The sequence below is a fragment of the Arachis ipaensis genome, chromosome B01, assembly GCF_000816755.2.
Source record: "Arachis ipaensis cultivar K30076 chromosome B01, Araip1.1, whole genome shotgun sequence".
Taxonomy (NCBI): domain Eukaryota; kingdom Viridiplantae; phylum Streptophyta; class Magnoliopsida; order Fabales; family Fabaceae; genus Arachis; species Arachis ipaensis.
Window position 1 is genome coordinate 126,236,281 of NC_029785.2, and position 24,333 is coordinate 126,260,613.

General features: G+C 33.6%; 1 long non-coding RNA gene across 4 annotated transcripts; it reads left to right on the plus strand.

Moving 5' to 3' along the window:
• On the plus strand, window positions 9,520-14,884 carry LOC107636515. 4 transcript variants are annotated; one of them, XR_001619348.2, is made up of 9 exons: window positions 9,520-9,537; window positions 10,730-10,788; window positions 10,866-11,717; window positions 11,812-11,902; window positions 12,722-12,810; window positions 13,220-13,309; window positions 13,865-13,947; window positions 14,266-14,362; window positions 14,647-14,884. It is a non-coding gene; the product is annotated as an uncharacterized LOC107636515 (long non-coding RNA). The 4 variants fall into 4 exon arrangements; XR_002348267.1 differs by having other exon boundaries at window positions 9,523-9,537; window positions 9,910-10,788; XR_001619347.2 differs by lacking the exon at window positions 9,520-9,537 and adding an exon at window positions 9,893-10,665.

Consider the following 24,333-nt stretch of genomic DNA (forward strand, 5'->3'; position numbering starts at 1 on the left):
ATATTAAAAAGAATAAATTTAAAAGATCAAAGAACATAAGAGGACAATATGTAAAAAAAAAAAAACAAAACAAAACTGAGGGTAAAAGGGTCTTTTACAGACAAAAAGAATTCACTATAAACTATTAAGTTACAATTTCAACAGGAAGGAGAAATAAACTTTACGTTTTTAAAATGTACATCCTAATCCGAGGATAATGGTTCAGTCCCATTTGCTTAATGCAACGAGGTGGAGACGTCCACCTATGTGATAACTTTTATTTTTTAATTAGAAGTATATTATGGTATCAAGTTTTGTGATGATTGCCAAGTGTCTCGAGTGTGCATGGTTATGCACATGAGATACGTATGATAAGCATAGGCAGTTGAGGAACCATATCTGGATTGGTCCCAGGTAATGCCGGATTACGAGTAGCTAATAACACATTATCTTAAGCGATTTTTAAAATTTTTTTTCATTTATTTTCTTAGATTTTAGTCAATTTTTTTATGTTTTTAAATGAAATTTAATAAATAATCAAATATTTGGAGTTATTTAGTATTTTTATAATTTCAGGAGTTTTTAGCACAAAAACAATCAAAAATCAAAAGAAAAATTCAAAAACAGTAAAAGCATGGCTTAAGGAATCAGAAACCCAAACACCTAGCGGATGGAAGCCATGCCTGATGGACCCCCTTCACATTTCAGCACACCCGGCGGGAGGAACTTGCGCCTAGCGGACAGCTCTTGTGCCCGGCGGCCCTTTTAGCATGCCCGACGGACTCTCCGCCTTCCTCTTTCACGCCTGGCGGCCTCCAGTTCACGCCCAACGGCCTAGCACCTCCTGGAAGATGAAATCTTGGACTTTTGTCCAATTTCTCTAATACAACCTAAATTAAGCATAATTACAACTCAAAAGATGTAATAATTAAGGTCTAAGATTAATTATTTGTATAATTAGAAGTCTTAATCACATTTAAAATATTGAAGACTCTAAAAGATTAGTTATTCATTCTTTTTAAAAACACAAGGGATTTCGTTAGTTTAGAATTTGAAATAAATTTTCATTTTGAGTTTGAAATTAAAGTAGTAAGTAGTTATTTTGTTTTCTTTTCCAGAAGATAAGTGGTTATCTTATCTTTCTCTTCGAGAGGTAAGATTAGTTTAGTTTGAAATTTGGATTCTAGAATTAAGATATAAATAAGTGAACCTAGTTCACAGAGAGGATCAGCCAGCTCCTCCGTAATCTCTTCTTCTTGTTTTTCTTTTACTATGGGTAGCTAATTCTTTTTCAAAAGATTAGGAGCTCTATTTATGTTTTCTATGGGTTATTAATCTATGTTTATTTTATTTTGATTTTTTGCATTGATCTATTTCATGATTGAGTTATTCGTTTTTCATTCGAATGAGTGGTATTAAAAGATATGCTAATTTCTTTTGAATTCTTTTATTATAATTGAAAAATTTGATATTTGAATTAAAACTTGAAAATTCTTTTACATGACTCTTTGAATTCAACTAGGAATAGTGGTTCAATTAGTATGTGACACATACATGACTTTCAATCACTCTAATTTTGAATAAGTGACATATAATTCGGATTAGAACAACTTTTAAAAATTGTGTTTTCTTCTAAGATTTAACTAAACAAGATTAGCTTGAATACGTGACATATAATTTGACCTAAAGTATATTTTTAAATCTTATTTGAATCTAAAATAAGTTTTTGTACTTAATCTCTTTATTAATTAATTGACGACTAATTAATGCTAGAGAAACCGAGGAGCCAAGGAATTGGAAATCAGTTACTAAATGTTTTGTCGTGAAAGATCTTTGCAAACTTCAAGATAAGTGAACAAGGTTTGATTTCTCTAAAAGTATAAATATATCCGAAATCTTTGATTCTCACCATCATTGTCTTCTCTCAAATCAACATTCAAGCTCTCTGTCCGTAAGCATTCAAGGTTCTCAAGCTCTCAACTAGACACAATCTTGCTCCCTTCAAAATCAGGTTTTATTGATATAATTAGGTTTTTAATTTAATATTTGCTTGCTCAATTCTTTAATCATCATGAAAACGATATTCACTCACCATGGTATTATTTGAACTATCGGATGCACTTGTCGATATCTGTGAGTTTTAATTTTTGCTCATCAGTAGCCAACTGACATGTAAACTAATGACTTGTGTAGAACAGACATGTATCATATTATTTGCTGCATTTTCTTTGTGTTTATACTATGTGCATATTCTCTGTGAGTGTTATATGCTTGTTCTCTATTTTTCGTGTTCTGTGATTAGTTTGCACTTATTTATTATTACTACTACTTGTTTACTGAAATAGATTATGATATAGTTAATGAGAGATTGTGACTATGATAAACGGTAAAATATTAGATTTTGAACCTAGGATTAACATAATAAAGGGTAATGCTAGGAAGATAAAAAAAATAGTCAGAACTTGTCTTATTTAGCATTCATTAATTGTTGCAACAATTAATGAATGCTAAATAAGACAATTTATGATTTTTTTTTTGCTGATTTTCTTTGGTTACCAAACTGTCCAAACATTTTCACATAATAAAACGGATTTGAATTCTTTAAAGTTTGAATTTCACTTTAGAGAATAAAGTGTGATCTTAGAGGATCCAAATCCTAATAAAACATACAACTATTTAAAACGTTAGAAGTTTGTCTTAAGATCGATATACAATTCATCTTCTTCGTTAGGTCCTCTTGAAAACCATAAATTTTCACCTTTTTTTCATTGTTCCTAGGAATAAAGTTGGTAATGACATTTATTAGTACGAGAGTCCTATTCTTTGAGATACTGATGTTATTCACTTACGAAATATATATCAAAATTAATTACTATTATTTATATATAAATATAAATTTTTTAATTTATTTTAATATATATTATTATATATTTTAACATATATATTTTACGTGCAAGTCAAAAGCTGCACTTCTATTCTAATTTAAATTATCTTACCTTTCCCTATTGCTGCTTGCTACTTTGTTATTGTTTTCCTATTAGATATTAGACACGAATAATGATCATGGACATAATAATAAGACACACATGTTACGACAAAACGTATTAATATCTAAATAATATTAATATTAGTCAATTTAAAAAAAAAAACAAAAGAAATAGTAGTGTATCATTTACGCTTATACTAATAGGATTTGGATAGAACATTAGCGTGGCTAGCTAGTGCTGTCTGAATTTCTATATACACACCTACACTTTATTTTGAAGGAGATGAAAGAATAGAAATGGAAAGGAAATGACAGAGCAGATATCATGGTAAAGATGATAGTGGACCAAGTGAGAGAAGCTTTAGACTTTAAAGCTTTAACAGGACCTAATCATGTGAACTAAATTAAAATCAAATGCAACCCCGCCCATTTAATTTGTTGCACCACTACTATAGCTACTAGCTCAAGCTAAGTGAGGGAAAAAAAAAAGCACCGTACCATGAATTATTATTACCCATGGACTTTAACATTCCGACAGTAAAGAGAAAACGCAACCTCCTACCACATGACCCCATTAATTCCCCAATTACTGCCTGCAAGAGTTGCTCACTTTTCCCACTTTCCACCACCATTACACTTGCACTTACAATGTTTATTTACACTCACCTTATGGATATATTAATAAATATCTGTTACAAAATTTACTCAATATTAACAACACATGTAAATATCGAATTTATATTCATAATAATTGACTTAATAACTAATTTTTGGTGTGCAAATCAAAATTCATATTCATTTGATCTTAGAGGAAGGGTGACACCACGAATAATGAGTGGGGATTTGTATGCATAAAAAGGCATAACTGGCGGCACAACACATGCATTAATGAAACGTTTGCGTAGCATGCATGAGCATGAGTATATTAAAAGGGAAAAGTTAACGAACTTGTGGGTTATATTTGTCGCCTATCCAAATCTAATCTAATATAATTCATTGAAATATTAAGCAACCCTTGAAGCCTAACATATGTGATTCACAATAGCCTTAGCTTGATGGTTACTACCAATGACATTTACATGATAAGAATAAATTAGTACAAACCTCATGAAAAAGCTCAAGTATAAGACTATGGTACTCATTGGAGTTCATGGAGATATAATAGTTGAGTAGGCTACGAAGATCTTTGGCTTCTTTGATGCGATTTGCTGTTATCATCTCCATCATGGACTCCCTAAAATCTTCTCTTGGATCATAAGAGCGCTTCTCCATTGCCACCATCACAACAAACTTAGTTCTTTCTCTTTCTCTGACTCTGCTTTGCTGCCTCCTCTGTCTCTCTTCCATCCTCCTCTCCCTAATCAACTGGTCAAGTCTCTCTTGCACCATGGCGTGTGCGACGCTCGACACGGAAGGAAACCGATCGGAGGCTGATGAACTCTCTGCTTCCTCTGTGGAAGACACACTAAGCCTCCTACAACTGCTGCAGCATAAGGCCTTGCATCCTCTCTGCTTTAAGGATTTCATTGCTTCGAAGCAAAGACAAATTAAAAGTCTTTCAAGGAAGCAGGTTTAATTTGTGCAATAACACTAATCAAATCTTTTATTCACAATAATTCATCAGTAATAGTGGGACACACAGCAACGGATTAATCATTATGTTTTGTTCTAAGTACATTCAGAAATTAAATTAGGTGTTAGCTTGGAGGGTAGATGGGGGACATTGTTATAGTTAATTAACTAGCTAATGATCATCATTATGTTTAAACTACTATAGTCCTATCATTATCTCAAGTCCTCAACCCTTTTAGGATAGTAGTAGGTGGCCTTTTTTTTTTTGTAACATTTTAATATTATCAACTTAAGCCTCCTTAATTAGACCTAGTTGATAACGTGCCTTTTGTAGAGCTCTAGAACATTTTTCTTAATTAGTATTATACTCATTTAATTTAACACAACATATGGCCCTTGAGAAAAAAAACGATAAATGCAATGATCAATGGATAATCAATAATAACTTAATTAGTTGAGCCAAAGATGTCTGAATTCGATGTTGGATGACTAGATGAATGCATATAATGATATAAATTAATTTAAAATTTGTGTTGCAACATACAATTGCTTTTTTGTTTGTGTGCCCTCTACTCTAGCTAGTGGTTTGAACTTTTAGGTCCAATTATGGTGAAAATCCAAGAGAATATACACACAGCTAATTTGGAATATCTTTATCAGGTTCGTGTTCATATGATGCACAAATAAAAAAGGGCGCAAAACTAGTAGTAGAGAAAGCAAATTAAAGGTGGCTAGTGGGTGATTAGCATGTGATTAAATATATATGATCCTTGTTTTGCCACACCATTAGGGTAAAATTATAATTTATTTTTGCATGCCCCGGAGCACATGTTAAAGATAAAGAGATGATGAAAAGAATAAGGATTGGACAGACTGTCTCTCGTTTTTAATTTGCTTTTCTTTTAGAATAAGAAGCAACTGGTGAAAAGGGTGAATGGACTTTGAGTTCTTTTATCTTTCCCATGACAAAATCATGATAGACTACTAGGAATGATTTCTGTTTTTAGGTCTTAAATCTTAACAATGCAATACCTCCAGTAATTATAAGTTGAAAGGAGTAGTGTAAGGGACTTTATTTATATTATTGGTCATTAGGGACTTTTCCTTTTTGGATTAGGGTGATTACTCATCATGGCTTTTATTTATATTATTTCCTTTTAGTGCCATACTAATTCTTTTCTTGTGGGTCATTTATTTAAGGACAAAGTGTTAATTATTTGATGTTTTCCTGATTGATCTGATACGGATTAGGTAATAAACCACCAGGCCATATCCACATGATTTAATTATTTGTTTACACTGTTTACAGTAATTAAAATATAAATATGTATTATATCAAATAATTTAATCAAATATATTAAATTATCTAATAATTTATAATTATTATTTTTACATATATATAATATACAATCACCTAATTATTTATATTATGTTATTTACTTTTTTAGTGATATGCTTGATTTGTATGATTGGAATAGAGGTGAGGGACTCATAAATACACATGCTAATACTAATCGTTTAATCCTATCTATGGATATCTGACCTACTATAGGTAGGATTAAAACTTAAAAGTGCAGCTATATGAGCTGCAAGCAGTGACGAATCCAGAAAATTTTGTTAGTGGGGCAAATTTTATATAACATGATAATAATTTTTATAATAAAAATAATATGTGTATATAAAAAAATTAAATATTAAATTATCTATTAACCACTATATATCTATGTATAAATATATGTATTATTTAACTTATTTTCAAGGTGTATTTTATATTTTAATATATATTTTATACAGATAATTATTTTTTATGTACATGTAGCATGATTATTATTATGATTATATTTTGTTATTATAAAATATGATTAGCCTTCAAAATATCTAATATACAAATTAAAACACTAAAATAGTAATTTAAATAATAATATATAATTTAAAATTCTATTCTTTTAGATTTTATATTTTTAAAAAATTAAGTAATTTTTCTCTTAATACTACCATCAAAATTTCTCTTTTTCCATATATATTACTAAACAATTATTTAAAAATTCACTTCCCAGTACAATTAGAAGCCGACTCTTATTGATATTCATAGTTAAAAAAGTTCTTTTAATTAATATAGTTGCTACGTAAAAATTAAAGCTAATTTGAAAAGAAGATAAATAATATTCTTTTGAGTTGATTTTTAAAAAAGAATACTAATTTCGTTTAAAATTGAGAATTGATTATTCTAACAAATATCTAATATAAAATTTTTAAATTGACGATTAAGTACCAAAAGTTGAGTAAAAAATTATTGTGGGTCAAATTTAATAATCTAATAGGGACAAATAAATATTATTATCGTATACTACTCAAAAAATTCCAAATTGTAGTGGGAGCGCTTGCCCCTACACTAATGCACTTAGATCCGTTCCTGGCTGCAAGTAAAGTAGGATTTGGATTTAGAATTAACCCTATTAATTTGTCCGCATCCTCGTTTTATTAATTACTATATGTTAAAAATAATTATTAGTAAGGATTTAGTGATGAATTGATGACTATATTATTTATAATTTTAATATAAATTTGATTATAATTTTGTTATTTTTTATTTTGACACGAATTTAATTTTATGTTTGTTAATTTATTAGTATATTTAAAATATGAAATAATTAAATGTTATATTTAATTGAAAACAATTGATTCTTTGCGAGTAGAATTTGATAAGGTCGGATAAAAAATTTTAAGGTACAAATAGCGTTTGGATTGAAAAATTTTCAACCTATAAATAGAATAAAATTAAATTTACAATAGATTTAAACCTACCAATAAGTAAGAGTTAAATCAAAATCCTACCTTTGGGAGTCCTATTCATATATTAATAGGCTTGATTTCCAAGGGAGTGAAAGCTATTATACATGTGAAGAAGGCCCATAAACTTGGTTGCACTTTCCATCAAATAGAAGACTAATATCTGACCAAAAATACAAGAAAAGAGAGAACAATGGGATCAGTTTCTTCGAAAGAACAACCTAAGCCCAAGTGGAGCGTAAGAACGTCTTCTATGTGAAGAAAAGGATCTCGCTGGGGAGACAATGGATTATTTGTACAATGTTTATAATGGGTTATTGAATTACAAAATGAACATCTCTCATATTATCTAGAATAATCATCCGAGTACTAGCGATAATAAACATCTTCCCAAAAGCTTAAACTAATTTTGGGGTTCACCAATAATCGAACTCTTAACCTTTCGGATCTAGCGCCTGATGGGAAAAGGTAACACTGATGATTATATCTCTAATACTTCTTAAACTTCCATTGTACATATTGTATAAATATTCCATTGGCTCCTCATACTTTCCCGAACCACAAACATTCGTCAGTAACCTATAAAGCACTAATGCTTCTTTAATTTGTCGTGTCTATCGTATTGGATATATTTTGAATACGATATTCACAACACTCATTTAATACAGTGTCTTTTGTATTTAAATCGTGTTATAATAGGAAATAAATTTTTTTTTTCAGACACGCTTGGACATATTTAAATACCATTATATGTCAATGTGTCCAACTTTATTCTTTTAAAATGAGGAAAATGGAAATGAAAACCATGATCCAAAAAAAAAAAAGAGCAAATGAAATAGAAAGAAAAATACATATTTTTTATTTAGATGAAAAACAACCATGTATGCTCATGTAGAGGGATAAACAATGAAAATAAAATAAAAAATAAAAAAACCAAAAAATTTATAAATATTATAAGCGCTTTGCTATTTTATTGACGAATTCATAGTTTGTCAATGAGCAATTACAAATACGTAATACATACAATGAGTTTAATTTATCAAAACACCCTAAATCCAAAAAGTCACGCGAATTCACTAATAAAAAACAATTTTGCCAATTGTCAACTACGGATATGTAGTTTCTACAATCACGTGTGATTCACTCTTTTTTCCGCTCCAAAATCACCTGTCCCTCCCCCTCCCAAATAATCATTTTCCGCAAAATCACTTCTCACGTCTCATGTCTCATGTTGATTTTCTTCTTCCTCCTGTTTTTTTTTTATTATTTACTTTAAAATTCGAAATTTTTTGTTGCTTCTCTTCATCCAACCTCTTTTCGTCTTTGATATTGTTGTCTCGTGAAGTTAGTTTCTCCTTCTTATTTGTGTACCCTTATTTCATTCGAATAGTAAATTGTCTCCTCCCACATAGATTAATGTTCACATACATGGTTTGATTAACACATGAGTTTTTTTATTGATCATCAAATCAATTAGAGATACATGTTTTTGGATATTATGATTAGAGCATTTTCTGCGTTGTTTGATATAAACCAACCACTGTGTGAATTTAATAGGGAACATGACCCTAACCTTTAGGTAATGACGATACAGATTGTGTAAGAGTGTTACTCTTCAAATTTGTAACTTTCATTTCAATTCATATTTATGAACACTCATTCCAAATTGAATCACCTTCCTTTCAAATGATGACACATTCAATTCTTGTCATTCTTTACACAGTTATTTTTTTACTCACACTCACTTTATATACTATCTTACCAACCATATTATTGACCCTCTATGTCACAGTAAAATGGCACAACTTAGCAATCCTCAAACCATTAACTATATGATCAGTAGGATCATGAAAAGGACACATCGCAATGAGTGAATGATTCGTTCTTCGACCTTCACCTATAACCTCAGCAATCCTAGCCGCAACATCCTAAAATTGTCAAGCAAGTGCCACAGTCTAGTCGGCAATCGCCTCGAATTGTTCTGGATCGGTTGTTTGTGGATTTGACACTACATTGTCGTAGGCCCTCTCCACACTATGGGACGAGAGTGCCTGTTGACTCGAGATAGAGTAATTCGATCCAGAGTGTCGCTAAAGGGATTGATCGTAGTAATGTTGACGATTTCCATCAAGTGCAAGCGCCAATGACTGAAGATAATGATGATGGCGAGGACGACAGTGACTATGAGAGCGATGGTAATTATGATACAGGTAATAGTGCATTCATTATTATTGTTAATGTTGGTTCTGCTGGTTTAGTGTATTTTTTATTCTTAATTATTGTTAAGGTCAATTTTACTGGATTAATGTATTTATTATTGTTGTTAATGTTTGTGTTGCTGGATTAGTGGTGCTGCTGGATTAGTATATTTATTAGTGTTAATTATTATTAATGTTGGTTGTGCTGTGAAAGATGTAGAAGGTGTTACTACAAGATTTATATTTAATTGAGGGAATTTTTTAGTAAGGGTTTTAAAAACCTCCAAAATACATTTTATTTATGGCAATTTATAAAAATTTACCCTAATAATTAATTTATAATTAAAATTTAAACTCTCTAAAAAAAACCCTATTTCTTCTTAGTTTTCATAGAATGACACCGAGTTAGAGAGAAGAGAAGAGAATGGCGACAAAACCTTAAGTTCTCCACCACCAGTTTTGCCGCCGTTGCAGTCGTTGGTTTCGCCGCCGTTTCTGCCACAATTGTTGCAGGAAGCTTTTCAATCGAGCCACCTCCTCTATCAACATTATGGTTTCAGATCTGTTTACTCTATAGCTACAGTTGCCGCTGCAGTTTCTGCCGCCGTTGCCGCCATCGTTGCTGCTATAGTTGCCTCGTAGAAAGCTTCTGAATCGAGCCACTGTTTCAGATCTGTTTTCTTTTCTTCTTCAGTTTTTATTTGTTTTCGTGTGGAGTGATTCCTGTGGTTAAAGTTCTCTGACTCCACTTAGTTACTAGATAAAAGCAAAGCATTTAATTTACTGAACTATTTTATTTATGTATCTTCCATTTTGGTTCCTTACTCTCCAAATTAGATTTGACAGAAGCTGGTAACTGGAGTTAAATTTTGGAGCTGAGCACTTTCTTTTCTTTTTGTTTTTACATCTATATATTTTCAGAAATCAGGTTAGAATACATAACATTCAAGATATGTTCACATCAGAACAAAGTTAAATATTCACATTTTTTAAAGTGATAATTGTAATATTTAAGTATTTTTTAATAATTTGAAAGGTATGAACATTACAACTAACCTGTAATTGTTTATGCTTTCTTTGTAGCTTCAACATGAAAACATGTCCATAGATATTATAGAAGTGATCTGAAAGGAATAAAAAGTGAGTTGAAAATAATATTTGAGAAGTTCTTAGTACTATAACTGAAATTTCCTTTCTTTCTCAGGTGAAAGCAGTAATGGCATCAAAGAGCTTAATGCTAAAAACACAATGTAGAAAGCAAAGGTAAGATAATATTAGAATAGTAGTTTAACATGAATGAATTTTAGCAGGATCAACAAACTTAATATTGTGATTTTCAGGAAAAGAATCTAAAGGGTTCCAGAGAGAAGTAACAATTTTCACAGAGTCTTCAATAACTTCTATGACTTCATCATCTTGTTCATCTAGCATGTCATCCCTCGAGTTCAACAGGACAATTCAAACCGAATCGCTATCAACCAGTTGAATCAATGTTCTTGAAAACTCGAATTCAGAACTATCATTGAAGCACCTTGACACCCCAACGTAGAAATCCATTGACTTCTATGATATTGTCAAAGAGTCAATTCAGAGAGAATCTCATGGATTATCTGTGAAGACTTTGCCTAAAGAGCAAAAGAAGGGTCTGAATCACACCTTGAAATACATCGACTCGCCCCGGCCCTGCCTTTTCCAAAATCTGTCAATGCAGGAGTTATGATCTCCAATGAAGCATTCCATAATCTTGTTAAGTCTAAGAAAGCGCCTTGGGACTCGCCCCGGCTGTCTTATGATGGAAGAGACACATAAGTTAGATTTAAAACTGCGACAAAGCATAAGGAACTTCCAAGGCTTTCCTTGGACAAAAATTTTACTGGAATCGTTAACCTTGATATCTTTTAATTACTCACTAGTTAATAATTGGCAATAATAGTACAATGAGAAGATAATTGAGTTCCTATTCAATATTCATAGTTATGTTTGATAGTCTTGTCAAATTATTCTTCTGTGGAAAGGAAGAAAGGAAGGAGTAAGTTGGAATTTTTTACATGTGATGGCAGGTTTTGAGTACAACATCGATGATCTGTACCAGGAAGCTAAGAGAAGATGGCTGAAGCTAGTGGAAATGCTATACATTTTGCGGAATCATGACCAGTTCAAGTTCACCAATATTCCCCCTCAAAAGCCAACAAGTAATGCCTATGTTCTTGTCCATGAAACACAAAAATCACATCAATCTTGCTAGTTGATTTTCTTAATAGGTGGATCCTTGTTTCTATTTAATAGAAGAATCATGCAGTTCTTCCATAAAGACGGTTATAATTGGCGGAAGAAAAGCGATCGAAGAATTGTGGGAGAAGCACATGAACGGCTTAAGGTAAACTAGAAGTGTATGATCATTTGAATTTCAAAAAAAGGGCTTAATCAAAATATTAAAGTAAAAAAAGAAAGGAATTTCTTGGTTGTTTATTGATATTTATGTGTCTTATTGTACTGCCCCAACATGTAATGATATAATTTGTAATGAAAATAAATTTAGACTGAGGTCTTTATTTCCTTTAGTTGCAAGTTCTGCATAACTAAAGACTAAGATATGATATTTGTCCCATAATCATAGCTTGAAATTTCACACCTTTTCAAATTTGAGCTTAGTGGTACTTAATTTTGACATTTTTGTTGTATTGTGTTGGTCTGCATGATCTTCTGATTTTATCCATTTTGTTGCTTAATATAAGACGCTCAAATTTTTGTGGTAGTTCTAAATGATGAAAATTGCAGTACATAAACATGTATAAGAGACTGAATTTGATAGCACTACTAAATTATTAAAGGAAAATATCAACTTCAAAAGATGTCTCAAGCATGGTCAACCAATGTATCATTTGAAAATAATTAAAGATTCTTATAATTTTTGTTTTCAATTCCATTTTTGGATCATATCTGCACCATTAATTGCTTCTATAATTCTTTTGAATGACATAATTCTTTTTGAAAGGATATTTGTTCAAGCACTTTTATGTGCATGAGGATGTAATAGAGGAATGAGATGCATAGCTTCACTGTTATTGAGCATTATTCATTTTCATTGTAATTCCTTTATAGTTGATATGTATCAGCCTTTATGCCATCATTTGTTTTGTGCTGGAATTCTATGTTGATTTCCTTAACCCAAGTGATTACTATTCTGCGTGACTAGATTGGAAACGTTGAAATACTAAATTGTTACTATGCACATAGAGAGGAGAATCGTAGTTTCCAGAAGAGGAGCTACTGGATACTGGATCCGTAAGTGAATTATAGTTCAGCTCACTAAATATCCTTTAAACTATTAAGCTTACAACATGTTGTATATTTTTAAACTGAGAAAAAAAGGGTGTAAGTTTAGGGAAAAGCTCATGCTAAAGTAAATACATGATAAAATTATGTTGACGTCAAAACCTAAATCAACCTTTGTTAGGCATGACTGATCTTGAGCTGAAATTGACAGGACATTTCATGTAGAGAGCTGAAATTGACCTCTTATGAATTGTTTTAGTGATATTATCTTAAGCTGTAACCAATTCACTACGTTGAAAATGTTGTCTTGCTTAATACTTGAATGACAATAAAATAAATGTAATGTATGTGAAATGTATTAGATTCCATTTCCATATCAATTTTAAACTGAGGCTCTTCTATTCTAATTTGTTTGCAGCTGTAAACTGGGAGAAGTGGGAACGTAGTTATTTTTATGTGAAGCAGGTGTTAAGCACAAACCTAAAAAACTACAGCTCAATTTTCCAAGGTTAGTTCTTAATGTCTCTTATCATGGTTGCTTCTATAGAATGGATTCTTTAGATTTTAGAAACAAATATTGGGATTTTAAATAATACAATATAGACACCTATTCGTGTTGAATAAGTTTTTTTTAATTGCAACTTAGTTATGGCTTCTCTGTAATTTTTCACTTTTTGCTTATTAGAACAAGTTTGTAAGTGATTTTTTTCGTAGAGTAATATATTTTCATGGGTTTAAGGTTTAGGTGTGTTGAGTCATGTGGGTAAATGTTGAAGGGAAAAAAATTAAATAAATGTGTGAATACTTCAACCGGTGGCTAAAATTTACATCTCTTTTACTGAATAAGGATTACAATTATGCTAATATATAATTCTGATGATTATCTGCAAAAGTCTTTTGAGTATATAATGGCAAAGAAATAATTGAAATTTGAAGTGGAACCATAGTTCAACAAATCGGCTAAGTGCCTGCAATAATATGGAGAACTTATTCAGCTGTTTGAAGTACATGCTCTGTGGATATTGAATATTAAATACTGAAATACTTTGTGCTTTTTAATCAGGCTGAGATTGGTTCTATTAGTTCAGACAGTAAGATTCTATAGGAGAAGTCTATGGATAGGGTTTGCACCTAAAGAATCACAAGGTATGGCTTTGTTTATTTAAAATACTCCCTCAGTTTTATTTGTGATGTGTGTGGTGTGGTGTTGTGATGGTTTTGTGACCTGATCTTCTTTTAAGTACTGTGATTGTGAGAAAGCAAGTTGATACATTATTGTGTGCGATTTTGGAGTTTCATCATGCTATGTGTATTGATGGTTCTACTTTAGTGCTTTTCCCTGCTAGTAGTAATATGAATGTCTTGGATTAAACTTTGAGACAATTTTACCCCTGCCTAATGATGTATTCTTAGTGATAAATCTTATTTGAATTTTGGTTTAAGTGTTTGAAATGCTTTCTGCAGAGTTTCTTTCCAGCTATGACTAAGATTGTCGGCACACCCGATCCAAAGTCTCGTTCAATCGACACAATTTCACGTTGCCTTGACGCAGGAATTTCTGGTATTCTCCATTGCAACCCTTGATTCTTTCTGATATTTGTTTAGAAAATTGATTGTAGATATATTGAGTTGTTTGTCAAATTGTCCTGATTGATTCTTAGCTATTGATAAAGAACAGTTAGATGGCAATTTTCGGATAGTTCGTTTATTTTCTTGGTATATTGTTAAAAAGCTTAGAATCAACAATGCATTTAGAGTTGAAGAAAATTGTGTTTGCTTTTCTTCCTTTATTGTTTGGAATCACTGCTTCTATCATCTCATTCTTCTTTTGTTACCATGTACTAGTTTCAAGGTTTGATTTGTCGTGCGAAAATCCGAATACCACCAAGAGACATTGGAAAACTTGAGGGCTGCTATCAGACATTTGGAAAATTTATTCCAGAATACCTTCATGTGATACCACCATGTATCCCAATCTTTAGACTATCATTTTTTCCAACGTTTGATGACATAAAATTTGTTTATATATAGAGTTATGTCTTATATATTGAGAAATTGTGTTATAAAAGATTTAATTTTTAAATTTTGATATTAAAAAATAAATTTCTAATTTGAAAGTATGTAAATGAGATGAGATTAATGAATGTTTTGAAATTAAAAATAAATATATAATTACAGGGTTTGTGAAGGTTTGAAAATCTCACAAAATAGTTAATTTTTGTTAAATTAGAAAATCGATTTGTAGGAGTTTTAAATTGCCACAAAAGTGATTTAAAACCACCATAAAAGTCCAATATAAAACCTCCACTAAACACACACAAAAACTCCACTAAATAGATTGTGGAGGTTTTTAAAAACTCCCACAAAAGACCTCATGGCACCTCAAATTTTGGGGGTTTTAGAACCCCCTCCTCACAAACCATTTGGTGGGAGTTATAAACCTCCACAAATAGGAGAAAAAACTGTCACAAATAAACAAAAACCTTGTAGTGTGTGAACAGTGCGGAAAGTTTCCATACTCCAGATATCCATAATAAAAGATAGAGTAAAGTATCGTTTTTGTCCCCAATATTTGGGGTAAGTCCCAAAGTTGTCCCTAACGTTTCAATCGTCCTATTTAAGTCTCTAACGTTTCAAAATTGACTCAATGTTGTTCTGCCGTTAGGGATCCGTTAACAGAATTGACGACGGGACAAAATTGAGACGATTTTAAAATGTTAGGGACTTAAATAGGATGAAAACGTTGGGGACAAAAACGATACGTAGAACTAAATTTTAGTTTTATTTTTGTGTATCATTTTTGTCCCCAACATTTTCATTCTATTTAAGTCCCTAACGTTTCAAAATCGTCTCAATTTTGTCCCGCCGTCAATTCTGTTAATGGATACCTAATGGTAGGACAACATTGAGCCAATTTTGAAATGTTAGGGACTTAAATAGGACGATTGAAATATTAGGGACAACTTTGGACTTACCCCAAACGTTGGGGACAAAAAGCGATACTTTACTCTAAAAGATATAACTTGAGAATGGACCTAGCACGCATAAGCACAAATAGATATACACCTTTCAAATAAAGAAGGCAATTAAAAATTATATCATATTTGTGAAAAAAATGTTTAGCAAGTAACTTTTATCATTGTTGTTCACCTTTTATTGAAAGATAATATTCTAATTTTTATCATTATTGTTCACTTTTTATTGAAACCTAAAATCTAAAACCTTAAACCATAATGTAGTTCATAACTTTAAATCATAAATCCTAAACTCTAAAATAATACATACGCCCTGTGTGTTCTGTGTTTTTAATATTAAAATAATATAATATGTTCCCTGCATATTGTATTTTTAAATATTTAAAAAAATACAATATCTTCCCCTGTATTGTTGAAGATAAATTAAAAAATTTTTTTAGAAAACTTTTTGTCAGCAACTAAATCTTTTGGGTACCGAATTGGTAGTTAACCCTTAAAAAATTCTTACTACAGCAATTCGTCCCCTGTGAATTGTCTCGCTTTCAAAACTCTGAAAAACACCATATAATCTAATAATTAGTTGTTACACCAAACCTTTCTTAATAATTAAAAAAAAAAAATCAGCCCCACACGATATTACGTTGTCAATAATCTAATCTAAAAACTTTTACATCGAAGAGTAATGTTATATGATCAGCGAATATTATTATTTTGAGTTAGTATTTAGTCAGTAATAATTTGTATCTATATTTATAAAAATTAGCATTATATATATAATTTAATAAAATTTATTTATTAAATACTGGTCAAAATTATTAAAACTACTTGTCCTAAGAGTTTCTAATTTACATATAATAACTATCTAGACTAAATTTTCAAAGTGATCTTTCAAATTGGGCCTTTACACCAATTTTACCCCTAAGATTCCAATTAAACTAATTTGACCTCCTAGATTCAGCACCAAACTACATACAAGTAGTCACTTAGTCTATTTCCGATGTAAGTCCACAAGCAGACTGCTAATGTGGCATAACAACTGCCACGTTGTCAATGATAATGGCTAGTAATGTATAACTCCCTAATTTAGTCCATATTCTCATTTATGAACCTTAAAGCTTCTTCTTCTTCCTTTCGTTCTTCTTCTTTTTTTTCTTTGCTTTTTCTTCGTCTTCTACTTCTTCGTTAGTCTCCAAAATTAGTCGTTACCCATCTTTTTTAGTGTTGACACCTTTTCTCTTGTGTTGCTATGTCTCCAACCACAGTTTGAATCCTCCTAGCCACACTTAGCTATCAACTCTAACCTATTTTGTGTCATATATACTTTAGTCTATCAACTCTAACCCATTTTGTGACATACTTTGTGTTCTTGTATGAATACCTTGGAGGGAGCTCGGTTCCTGGTGATGGTGTCGAATTATAGCTTTCGACACCGAACTTGTGAGTTCTGGGAGTCTGAGCTTGTAACACGCTTATGGAGAGAGCGAACAAAAAAAGGGAGTGTACCTGCAATATACACTCCGATGCTTAAGTTAGTACTGTGAATTTCAGTGTATCGTTTGAAGAGAAAATATCATACCTTTATAGGTGAGATAAAATAGGTCGGTTACGTTTCTATTGATCATCTGAATTGAAGAGCACGCAGTTAATAGGTTTTAATAGGTGATAATGTCTGGTCGGACATTTTTATTCCAAGATGTAGTCTGTTGAGTCTGATTGTAACGTATAACGCCAAGTTATAACGTAAAATACCAAGTTATGGTGCATAATGCCGAGTTATTGTACATATATGCCGAATTATGATATCAGATTTGTAACGGCGTTATCATAGCCCCCAAGCTTAGCCTGGGAATGCATTTTAATGAAGCAGGTTGAGCTTTTAATAAATCATAAGTCGGCTGCTTAAGTGAGTTCATAACTTGGCTACTGGCTTAGCCTTGGAGCCCCCAGTTCAAGATGCTTTATTAAAGGAATAATTTAATTGTTATGAGAGAGAAAACAACTTTAAATGACCATTAAGGGACGTGCGTGTTTCCAATGCACATCATTACTCTTAAAATAACTCATGGGTTGGGTAGTGGATTTCAAAATAGTGTTAAAGTTTTAATTCAAAGCTTTGGAATCCAAACGGTTTTAGTGTTGATACAAGGGTTTTGTTTGATATCAGAGGCACTTTGGAATAACATGAGCAAAAGAGGTACGATTTATTTTTTCTGTAGTTTCTTCGATTTTTAGTCTTCTTCTTCATCTGTTTCTTCTTGCTAATGGGTTTCAAAAAAGAGAAAAAAGAGAAAAAGGAAAAAATAGATTGGTCTTACGATTGGGTAAATGAAGACATTGGGAAGCGTCCGTCTTTGTTCCTAGATGAGGATGCTGTGAAGGAAATAGACAAGAGTTTGACTGTGAGGGGTGGTTCTGGGGTTCGGTTGGAGTTGCTTCCCTGTTCCTCCAGTGATCGTGTATTTCACAGGTGTGAGGGGTTCGACTATTTTTACATGTATAATAGTTTGTTGGAAGAGTTGAGGGTGAAGCTTCCATTTACTGACTTCCAATGTCAGGTGCTTAAGCAACTGAACTGTGCGCCATCCCAACTCCATCCTAATGGTTGGGCGTTTCTTCGCAGTTTTGAAATTCTAATGGAGTTTCTGGAAGAGACACCCTTAGTGGAGTTATTTTTCTGTTTGTTTCAAGCTAAAGGTGTTTGGAAAGGGGGTTGGGTGAACTTGAATAGTTCGCTTGGGTTTGCGGTTTTTAAGATTTATAAGTCGTCATTTAAAAACTTTAAGGAGATGTATGTGAAGGTTAGTAATGCTGAGGAAGACTTTCCATTTTATATGGATGAGCATTTAGGGGAAAAGTTTCCGATTTGGTTGTATTCGGAGCCTCAGAATATCCTGGGACCAGAAACCATTAGTGCAAGAAATGAGTGCATCATTGAGTATTTAGTGGAAGCCATTGATCGGAAGGAATTGATGTCGGTGTTTGATCTTTTGCAATGGGATGAAAATAGGCAGGCAATAATAGATTATATAGGTGAGCTTTTTAAATACTGTGGTGTGGGTAAAACCGAAACATTGTGTTAACTGATTTATTTGTTTGATTTCAGAAGAAAAATATCCTGGGGTATCCGCGTCAACCCTTAGAGCTCGGGTGAAGAGTAAGAACTTGGATAAGAAGGGGTCGACCTCAAAAGCCGAGAAAGTTGTTAGTGCTGGCGAGGTGAATCAACCCAAACCGAGAAGAGTAAAAGTGATTTTGAAGAAAAGAAAACATGACATGGTAGATTTATCTGAGGAATCCAAGGATGTCAGGGATGAAGTCCCAATGGAGGAAATTCAAGGTTTTTTTGAAAACCAGAAGAAGTTGCATGACGTTGTCGATCAGAGTGATGTCTCGTTACTGTGGGGAGGGATTTTTCCTATATGGTTGTTGCCGATGAAGTTTGTTAGATATTGGCAGATGTGACTCTGGCAGGCAAAATTGGTGACGTTGCTATTGATCAATATATTGAAGGTGGTGGGTCTTTGGCTGGCGAGCTTAGGGCGTAGTCAAGAGAAAAAACATCGGAAAGTGGCCGAATAAAAACAAGACTCGAGATTGAAAGAGGAGCTGGAGCTAAAAAATATTAAGGTTACTGAATTGGAAACCAGGTTATCTGAGATTGAGAAAGAATTGAAGCTGACGGAGGAAAATTATGCGAAGGAGGTAGATGATGTGAAGAAGAAAGAATCCAACCTCACCAGTATGAGTGCTCGGATGGTTGAGGTTACGGTGAAATTGAAAGAGATGGAAAAGAGCAAAGAAACAGTTATTCTTGACTCGTTTGTTGAAGGATTTGAACAAGCTTCTCTTTAGTCCCAGTTTCTGGCTCCTGAAGTCGATTTCTCCCAGATGGATCTGGGGAAGGTCATCCGAGATGGAGTTATGGTGGACGATGATGGAGATGCTGAAGAGGAGGATGAGAATGTTGAACAGTAATGTTTGGTTGGAGTTATATATATGTTTTGATCATAGTATATTTTTTGTTTGAGATATTTAATAGTAGTAGTTGGTAAACTGTGTTGCTCCTTGGTGAGCTGTTGACTGTTTTTGCCTATGCTTTACTGAAAAAGAAAAGGCAATGTTTTTTACGATAGTTGGATAATATTGAGTTTGAGTTTGTATGGATTGTTTTTAGTAGTTATTTTGAATCAGTTGCGTAATTCGTACAACTGTGATGTTTTTTTGGTTAGTCATCTCTACAGAGATGCTGTTTGAAATTGTAGGTTTGGAACCTTAGTTGATTTTTAGGTTGGATTGATAATCCACATGTTGTGAATTGTGATTCAGAAAGATAAATGATGGTTTTGCTGGTTTGCAAAAGTTGCAAGTAATGCAGAGAGTAGTAAGATGTATTTGTATAATATTGATTGACCGTAGTCATTAGTTGTTTGATGGGTATATCTGATAAAGATATAATTGAAAGGATAGGAGTGTCTGATATAGATCGGCACTTTGTTTATTTGATCGGTCAAGTCCGATTTGTTTGGTTCTGTATATAAGTCGGCAGAGTAATTACTTGAATTCGGAAGGAAATTAAAGATGCTCAAAGCAGGATATAGTAAGTTAAAGATATAAGATACTGTATATATTTATGGACCTTTGGTTACAAAGGTGCAGGTATACAAGCCTCGTTAAAACCTCTCCGAGCAAAACCCTTGTGGGAAAAATCTCGTGAGTAGGAAAAAGAGTACTCGCCTATCCCTGTCTTTTAACTGTAATACAACTTTAAAGATGATACATTCCAAGTGTTCGGGAGAGTATTACCATCCAAAGATTGTAGTCGGTAGGCTCCGTTGCCGAGTACCTCAATAACTCGGAAGGGACCTCCCAGTTTGCTGCTAGTTTACCATGGGTTGGGGGTCTTCAAGCTTGTTCGATTCGTCTAAATACTAGGTCATTTAGTTGAAAGGACCTTGGATGGAACTTCTGATTGTATCGCCGAGCTATTTGCTGTTGCATAGCTCGGTGTATGATTGCTGCAGAAGAACGAATCTCTTCAATGATGTCTAGGTCGTGTTGATGAGCTATATCTGCTGTAGTATGGTCGGCCATTTGAGTTCGGAGTGAGGCCTGGGAGACCTCGACTGGTATCATTGCATCCGAGCCATATACTAGTCAGAAAGGCATTTCCTTTGTTGTTGAGTGGATCGTTGTATTATATCCCCTACGACCTCCGGTACTAATTCGGCCCAAAGACCTTTGGCATTGTCAAGATTTTTCCTCAAAGCATGTAGGATAACTTTGTTTGCAGCTTCGGCTAAGCCATTTGTCTACGGGTGTTCTACTCATGAAAAATGTTGTCTGATCTTTAAATCCTGCAAAAAGAAGTGAATTTATGATCGGCAAACTGGTGACCATTATCAGTGATAATGTGCCGAGGTATGCCAAATCTACAGATAATATTTTTTCATCCGAAGGAAACCATTTGTTGTGACGTGATCTTTGCTAGAGGTTGTGCCTCTATCCATTTAGAAAAGTAATCAATTGCTACTATTAAAAATTTCATCTGCCCTGCCGCTAAAGGGAAGGGACCGAGGATGTTGAGCCACCATTGATTGAAGGGCCAACTTACCTCAAAACTTAGAAGGAGTTCGGCTGGAAGGTGCGTGATCGGACTGTGCTTCTGGCTGTCACACCTTTTCACTTTTGTTTTACATTCTTGTTGCAATGTTGGCCAAAAGAAGCCAGCTCGGAGTATCTTCGAGGATAAACTTCGGGCTCCGAGGTGTGTGCCACAGATTCCCTCATGTGCTTCGGCCAGCGCAAGGTTGGCTTCTGATCTAGAGAGACATTTAAGCAGAGGACGAGAAAATCCTTGTCTATATAGGCAATTGTTATATATTGTATAAAATGAAGCTTGTCAGCGAAAGTGCCAAGTATTTTGGATTTTGCCTGGTAATATTCCAGTTTTGAGATAGGCTATGTAAGGTGTTCTCCAATCTGCATCCTGTATGACACTTAGAATTTCTGTTAGTTTTATACTTGGTTTAAGTAGCATGGATTGGTGAAGTGACGATGTGGTTGTTTTGGTACTGGTGAGCTTAGATAGAATATCAGCTCGGCTGTTATTCTCCCGAGGTATATGTTGAATTTCACATTTAGAAAATTTTGAAATTAAGTTTTGAACAACAGCAAGCTATTTGGATAGTAAAGGATCTTTTACTTGGTACAAGTCGTTTACCTGTTGTACAATGAGCAAGGAATCACAATATACCTCGAGTTCGGGAATATTTAAATCAACAGCGAGCCTGAGGCCAGCAATGAGAGCTTCGTACTCACTTTGATTGTTGCTTGCTTTGAAAGAAAAGTGTAGAGATTATTCTATGACAGTACCATTTTCATCTTCAAGTAAAACTCCGGCTCCACACCTTTGTGGATTAGATGAACCGTCTACATACAAAGACCATTGGACTGAGACTTCGGTGTAGATTGGAACTGTGAATTCGGCGATGAAATCTGCCAAATATTGAGATTTTATGGGGCCTCGCCCCTGATATCGGATGTCAAACTCAAAGAGCTCAACCGACCATTTTACTAGTTGGCCAGCTAATTATGGTTTTTGAAGGACTTGTTGTAAGGGTTGATCTGTGCGAACATAGATGACATGACTTTGAAAATATGGCCGAAGTCTTCAGGCCAAGAACACCAAAGTTAAAGCTAGCTTCTCGATCTTCGGATAGCGAAGTTCGGCATGTTGCAGAGTTTTACTAGTGAAATAGATCGGTAGTTGCTGCTTTTGTCTCTCTGTAATAAGAACAGAGCTTATAGCCCAGTCAGCGATAGATAAATACAAAAAGAGTGGTTCCCCTTGGAAGGATGTTTGTAACATAGGTGGTTTTGATAGAGTTTCTTTTATAGTTGTGAAAACTTGTTCACATTCATCAGTCCAATGAAAAGCTCTTTTCTTTTTTAATGTTTGAAAAAAATAGAAAGATTTAGAAGTTAGGCAAGGGAGGAATCTGGAAAGTGCAGCAAGTCTCCCTATTAATTGTTGGACTTCTTTGATAGTTTGTAGGCTTGTCATATCCAACACAGCTCGGCATTTTTCCGGGTTGGCTTCGATTCCTCGGTTGGTAAGCATGAAGCCGAGGAATTTGCCCCCTTGCATGCCAAAGGCACACTTCTCTAGGTTTAACCGCATGTTATATTTCGGATTTGATGGAATATTTTTGCAAGGTCGTCAAGATGGTTGTTGCCGAGCTTTGTTTTGGCTACCATATCGTCCACGTAAACTTCGAGGTTTCTGCCAATTTATGTGGCGAATACCTTGTCCATGAGGCATTGATATTTGCACCTGCATTCTTAAGACCAAATGGCATAACTTTATAATAGTAATTTCCGTATTTAGTAATAAAAGCAATCTTACTTTGATCGGATGGATGCATAAGAATCTGATTATAACCAGAATATGAATCCATAAAACTTAAGATTTTATAGCCCGAAGCATTATCTACTAAAGAATCAATATATGGTAGTAGGTAGGAATCTTTTGGGCATGCTTTGTTGAGATCGGTGAAATCAACACACATGCGCCATTTACCGTCATGTTTCTTAACCATGACGACATTTGCCAACCATGTCGTAAATCTGATCTCTTGTATGAAGCCGGCATTGATTATCTTCTTAGTTTCCTCCAAGGGGCCTTGCTTTCGTTCAAGGCCGATGTTTCTTTTCTTCTGTGCTATAGGTCGGACAAAGGGGTCCAATGCCAGCTTATGAGAGATTACAGATGGGTCAATGCCTGGCATGTCGCAGAGGTCCAAGCAAATAGGTCAGCATTCTGTTGTAGAAATGCTTGAAATGAGGTTTTTTTCTCCGAGCTTAATGTAGATCCTATGTAGGTGAATTTTTTCGATCTATCTGAAAAATAAATTTTTGTAAGTCTTCCGTTGGGGTGGGTCGTTCGAGAACGTCCGCCCTTGGATCAAGGTCAGCCATAACTGGGAATTCGTCTTGATTGGTGATGCTGTGTATATATGCATGAATATTTCTGTTGGGTCTTTTGAAACTATTGTTGTAACAATATCTGGCTTCACGAGTGTAACTGTGAATGGTTGCTATAGTATCATCCTGGAAAGGGAACTTAACACAAAGATAAATTGTAGAAACAATAGCGCCGAACTTATTTAGAAAAGGTCGGCCAAGGATCAAATTATAAGGGCTAAAACAGTTAACTACTAAATATTGAACATCTGATGTTTTTGATAGGGGAACCTCACCAAGTGTGGTTTGTAACCATACATATCCCAAAACAGGGACCCTTTCACCGGAAAAGCCGACCAGGTCTCCAGTGGAAAGTTGTAGCATGTTATTGCTTAACTTCATCTTCTGGAATGTTGAATAAAAAAGAACATCAGCACTGCTCCCCGGGTCTAGTAATACTTTTTAAACCAGGAGATCTCCTAACTGGATGGAGATTACAACAGGTTCATCAAGATTTTGTCGTAGTTGTATTGAAGTCGGAGGCTTGAAACGTCATCTGAGGAAAGTGTAAAGGCGTTTGAGGATTGTTTGGACT